At 36.1% G+C, this 6,640-nt stretch overlaps 1 long non-coding RNA gene across 2 annotated transcripts in view; it reads right to left on the bottom strand.

Moving 5' to 3' along the window:
• Nucleotides 1-6,133, bottom strand: part of LOC129441026 (uncharacterized) — a 48,696-nt gene extending 42,563 nt beyond the window's left edge. For both annotated transcript variants that reach the window (XR_012365472.1, XR_012365471.1), the window contains exon 1: nt 6,032-6,133. This is a non-coding gene — a long non-coding RNA (uncharacterized lncRNA). The remainder of the gene's footprint in view (nt 1-6,031) is intronic.
• Between the last annotated feature and the right edge of the window lie 507 nt (nt 6,134-6,640).

Genomic DNA, 6,640 nt, shown 5'->3' with positions numbered 1-6,640 from the left:
AGTGTGATATGATCATATAGAGTTATATCACACGACTCAGAGAGCGATATTGCTTTTATACAACAGTTCGACGGCAGACGTTTGAAAAAAGAAAACTAGAAAACAACAACGGAGTTATTTTAAAAGCCTCTTTGTTTGGGAACTACTTTCTTCCGCCACGGATTTGAGGGCGGCCAGAATGACAGGAAACACTTTCGGCTGCTTTGAATCTCATAATAACTCAATGGACGGATAGGCGTTTCTTTATATTACCGTTTCTTGGTCACAAAGTGTAGTTTTAGGATTAGTTCAGTCGAGAATATATATGTATTATATTTAAATCCGCAGTCGATTAGTAAAGATAGCGCCTGTTTGAACGTTTGCTTAGTAAGATTCGGTGCGTATGAGAACCAGAGCATGAGCAGACGTCAGTGTTCACTCGACCCGCTGACCACCGCCCTCTCTGGGCTACATCTCTGACAGGGATTCCCTGGCTATGATGTTGTCCCTGTCTGTGTTTGATGATCAAAAATGAGATCAAACCAGCAGTATTTGGTGTCATAATGAAACTATTACTTGGTTTCTTATTCATATTTAGTGTCTTTTGTGTTGTTATTGTTTTGGTGCGAGGTAAAAGTTAATAAAACTATACTTATATAATGTTACTATTGCTTTCCCATTTAATCTTAACGCGATACGAGCACTCGCTTGGTATTATACTTTGTTCTTGTCAGTACTATATAAAACAGTTTTTTTATAAGTGTCAGAGAGATGTTTTTTGCATGCTGCTTATAAATTATATCAGTGGTGATATCTCATAACGTGTTTTAATAGTCACGTCACGATAAAATAAATTATCAATGTCCACATTTAACAGCTGTAGTGCTTACCTGCAGTTCCACTTTGTTTTCGCGTTCTGATGAGAGAGATCGCTCCAGAAAAAAATATTGTTTACATTCCTCTTTCCAAGTGTTAATCATCCACACGATGTGATAAGACATTACTCCCATTAAGTTTATTGTAACATCCAAGAGAGCTGATCTTTGACGGAATAATCACTTCCGATTGGGATTCACACACTGATTCACGAGCTAGTGAACTAATGAGACACACAGAGAGTGTTTAAAAACAGCGCGTGCCGTCTGTGTGTGCATGCAGTTTTTCCAGTCAGAGATGAGCCTGTATAACTAATACTAAAATTACCAGCAGGTGGCGGAATGATACAAAACGGTGAAGCGGTTACTGTGCCATTATCAGTAGAATATCGCACGCCTCTTAGCCAATCAGATTCAGGAACCAGAAAGAACTGTTGTATAAAAATGCATATCTCCTTCCTTCCTCAAAACAATCTCTCTTTGCTTCCGGTCATATGGTATGGCAGGTGGGCGGGGTTCGGGAAATAATTGTAGTGATTAGCAATTGCCAACATGACCCAACTTAAACGATCCAATCAATTCTCGATGGACGAATTCAAGTCCAGCCCTACCTTTATCATTTTAGAAGCCGTTTCACTCAGATATACTTCACCACGGGGAAAATAAGACAATCACTGCTTCCATTTCATAGCGACTTTAAAGTATGAAAGTTTATTTTTGAGGCTAATACTCACAGTGTAACATAAAGAGGACTTTTAAAACAAATTAATCTTAAACCTTGTTTAATTGAAACATGCACCACCTTTTTATTGAATTTACCTTTTACGGAAAAAATAGATCTTAGGAAATGATTCCGTTCCATGATGAAGACTTCAGATGCTAATGCTTGTGAGCATTTTTTTATCAGTTTAGGTTCAGTAATTCTACTTTAATGGCAACGAAAAGGTTATTAGTCAGTTATTTTCACAAATGTGACTTAAGTCATTTCATCTGTATTTGACTGCATGCAAAAAGTGCATGCAAGCTTTTTTGGCAAATTTGCATGCAAGCTTTTTTGGCAAAACCTCCACTTAAGAAAATCACTTCTTTGGACAAGACATAGTAAAAAGTTGCAAAATCACTAAAGATTCAACTAGAAACACTGCAAATATGAACAAAAGAATGTAAAAATGAAGAAACTGAAGGACACATTAGGGGGCACTGTGATCCATGTGACATTGGGGTTGTATTCCCGTCCAAGTACTAACAAGGGACCCAAGTTTAAATGTGATCCAAGGTCGTTTTGCGTGCCTTTATTAATCATATTCACCTTCCATGCACCTAAAAATCGTGTTTGAAGCAAAAGTATTTGATGAAAATAATATGTGCTGAGGTAATTAGGTCATTATCTCATTTTTGACAGAGGTGGCGTTTAGCAGCTTTTGCATCTGAGCTCCTCATATACTTCATTAGCAAGCTCAGATTCACAGACAAATGAATTTGTCACAGACTTTCACCTTAGTGGCATGCCATCTTTCCATCAGCAGAAGACGTTTGGAAAAATCTTGATCAAAGCTTTTCACAAAACTCATTCCTAGGTTGTTGTAACCAAGCCAGCAAGAAGCACCGGCATGCTCTTTATGTTTTGTTTGGTAGTTTTTTTTTTCTCTTTTTGTAATAAGGTTCACGAAAGATAAGCTCTATTCACCAATGAACTACATTCTTCGCAAACAGTGCATGATGTCAGACAAGACAATTACACTTTATTTATAACATTTTCATTTGTGGTGTGTATTAAAGGGGGGGTTTAATGGTATTTCAAGCATTCTGACTTATTAACACAGTTATAGAGTTGTTTCCTCATGCTAAACATAGGCAAAGTGTCAAAACAGCAGTTGGACGTGTTTCAGAGTATTTCTGTGCCGAACGCACTTTGCCAGGGTTCGTACAAGTTTCGGCAAGTTTTTTTCGATTATAGTTCTAACTGACGTTTCAGGGGTTTTCGATACGCATCACTTCTTTATATGGGCTTCCACCGGAAAACTTCCCCCCGAAAACCCCGCCCACCCGTCAATCAGCAGGAGACGCTAGGGCTGCTAACAGCTTATCACGCCACTCAGCTTTGTTTAATTTCAAAAGTCAACAATGGCACGAATGAAGAAGTGTGTTTTTGGATGTAAGGAGAAGACATCCAGCCTTATGGAAACAATGGATATAGTTTATTATCCGGGGTAACAGCGGAGTTTTGCGTGTGTGTTTGATGCAGTGGATTTTCCCAACCGGGTCATGACGAGTTGCACGCGGTAAGTAAGACTTCTGTCTTATGTTGGAAATAGTCACGTGCATATTATATAAATGACACGAACATGTAGTGAATCATAAGTTAAAACAGTGTTGTATAGTGTTGCATGACTCGTACTCGCTCCTCCCTTGGTAGTAACTCCTCCTTCTTCATTTTTTCGTACGTTATCGGAAAGATTCGGTAAAGCTAATCTTTCTTTTATAAATCTGATTAAACTAAAGACTCTTCAGAGATATAAAGGATGTCATACTACTCTATAGGTACTCCAGATTAACATCTGAAATGCAGAAACAGTGTGTGTTACGTGAGCTTTAAGAAGTATTATGGTAATTATCAAAGATGATAGAAGATATATCTTTTTTACATAATATATTTCATTCTTCTATTCCACATAAAAAATGCATAGTCAAGTATAAGTAATCCATTGGTAAGTTGACTACTATCTTAATTTGGTTTGTGAACCATTGCTATAAGGTATCCCAACATACAGAGGAACTACCGTAATATGAAAAAAACATTCATTATGTTGTCATCAAAGTAAAAAAAAATCCAATTAAAAATGTCAAACAAATTTTTTTTACCTTCTTAAACTTTTTTAAAGGTGCAGTGTGTAATTTTTAGAAGGATCTTTTGACAGAAATGCAAAATAATATACAAAACTATGTTAACAGGGGTGTATAAAGTCCTTTTATAATGAACCGTTATGTGTTTATTACCTTAGAATGAGACGTTTTTATCTACATACACCGAGAGTCCCCTTACTTGAAAGCCATTTTGGGCCGCCATGTTTCTACAGAAGCCCTTAACGGACAAAATTTTTTAATAAGTTGTCTCCGATGATGACATGTTTGTCCAGTGGTGGCTACAGTAGCTTCACTGTGTGTTTTAAAAGTGAGGCGTGAGCAGTGGACTGAGATGTCGGTTGCAATTCACAACCTCACCACTAGATGCTGCTAAAATTTACACACTGCACCTTTAAAAAAACTTTACATTATAAAGACAAACAAAAGCTGAAAGAAGATCCGGAACCCTCTGGGACATTCCAAGATTTAATAGCCGGATCCTAATAAAAAATTAATCTGCTTTGAACCAAAAATTATTAGAAAAGCTTTTTAACATCTGTGTCAGTAGTAGACAGTACTCTTTACACATCCACAGCCAATAAGTCAGGCAGCTAAAGGCAAAATATTCATTAATTCAAAACAAAGGCACTGCCTTGATTCAAAAGTAAAATGAGAAACAAAGCAAGACTAAAAAATGATAGAAATATGCAATATTGGAATTATAGCCTGAAGGAAACAAGTAAAAGACTGAAGAAGGTTTGGCAGATGCCATTTTCATCCTGTATATGAATAGGTTTGGTGGAAAGTAAGCTTGGGTTTAAGCACAACAGTAAAGTCATTCTGCAATTAAAACAGAAACTATTCTTTATTCTTTCCACATGACAACATTGATATGTAAACACGTAGAAAGCTGATCCACCCTATTTAAATTAATGTGACCAGGCAAGTATAAAAACTTTTTGTCAATAGACAAGAGAGACTTTATGATGTTAGGATTCAGGCTATGTAAAGGTCTGCTTGTATATTTGGAAATTTAGCACTTTGTTTTAGTTTGAATATGTTTTTGCCTAATTAGTTTCAGTCCTCTCATACTTTTCTAAAGGGGAAACGTTGCATTGGCTTTAAAACATTGCATTTAAGGTGCATTGTGTAACTTTTAAAAAAATAGAAAATAATGTAGGAACTAGACTTTACAATATAATTATAAATACGCTAGTAAGGCTTCTGGACTCGTTTTTGTAAGGCCCGGCCTCTAAAAACCGTCACTTTTTTACTAAATGTAGTCTTGTAAAAAAAATTTAATTTTGCATTTAATTTTCATATGGTATTTTCATACAAGGCTATATATTTATCTCACAAAAATTTTAATCCAGAATTTGTTGTTTTTATGACAGGTCACTCACTGCAAAGTCTTAACTGGTATCCAAGCCTAAAGTATTTCAAAATAGCACAAAAACGGATGCCTGAATACTTTACTCATAAACCGTGCCAAGAGCAACTACTGTAGTCGCAATGTCCCCAAAATCTGTAAATACAGATTACAGCAAAAAAGTGAATCTATTTAGATAAATAAATCTCTTTATATGGGAAAAGACTGACAGATTCATCTGCATGATGTTACTGGTAGGCATGGGTTCAAGTGTTTGCCTAATTTCTAGAAAGGTTGGATTTTTGATTGATGTTGGGAATTGTTTTCCAGCTACAAATAAGCTAATCTACAATTGAATTTCCTGGCAAAGATTTCCACTTCTCTCCAGACGGCTCAATTTACTGGAAAAGATTTGTGTGGCAGAACAGTGTCCTGCTATTGAGTTTGGGTTATGCCTGGGTAAGTACTGAAATGATGAAGTACAGCACAAACAAATAAAGAAAGATGACTTAAGAAATCCAACCCTTGCCTAATTAATATCAAATCTTTCTCATTCATTGCTAAGTGGTGTTGATGCATCAAAGCAACAATTTTATGACTTGATGGTTGCCAGACCACAATCTGTAAGTATACACTTGTTTCTAATAAACTTATTAGGATGTCAGAAAACCAGCTGAGAGTAGAAATACATGCTGTCTTTTTACATTTCATCATGAGATTCATTAAAGGAAAAACAGCACTTTCCAAAAAGTCAATTTTCCATTTTATTCCTTCATTCTTGTAAAATGCATGCTCATTGTAATGGTTTTTTTGGAACAATTCGTTTCCATTCGTAATCTCTTTTGCATTTTAGAAGAAAAAGATTTAAAAGGAATTACCTCACTAACTATCGTCTTTGACCTTGGCTTAACATTACACCTTCTCAAAAGTAGGATTTATGCAAACACCTTAAAACCCCAGATACCTGAAATGCCTCTCACAAGCAGACCCTTGACAGACTTTTCTGATTCAGCCAACATCACAAATGTCCAGCATCAGTTAAACCGATTCAAGAAGTGAATCTGCACAGGAGGGAAGAAAGATGCATTTTAGAGACATTTAACATTGAGGCTTAAAATACACGTGGGTGGTACTTATATACTGTACACCAGCAGTGTACATTTAACACCAGTGATTTAGGATTTGGACGTTTTTAAAAAAAGCTTCAGCATGCAAATTTGGTTTACAATTATGCATTTAGTAAATCTAAACACGTGAACACAGCACTGCAAGCAAATTTACTGCGAAAATATGATTTTATCTGACAGCACTTTGTCTAACAAATACACAATATTGTGACTGCAAATATCTGCCACAGGTTAACCTACAACTTTTTATCGTATATATGCGGTAACTCACTGGCAGCGTGTTGTAACTTCCCCCTTTACAGTACCATAACTGTAGATGGTTTTTTACAGTATGATGCCTTTACCGCAGTTTCAATTTACAGTATAATACCCTTACTGTAACCTAGTTTAAAAAATATGTTGCCTTGAAGGGGAATTAAACCTGTGTCACCTGTGTCGCCTGTGTC

Source organism: Misgurnus anguillicaudatus, chromosome 22 (assembly GCF_027580225.2).
Source record: "Misgurnus anguillicaudatus chromosome 22, ASM2758022v2, whole genome shotgun sequence".
Classification (NCBI taxonomy): domain Eukaryota; kingdom Metazoa; phylum Chordata; class Actinopteri; order Cypriniformes; family Cobitidae; genus Misgurnus; species Misgurnus anguillicaudatus.
Note: the sequence above shows the minus strand (reverse complement) of the source record. Positions and strands in the feature narration are given on the sequence as shown.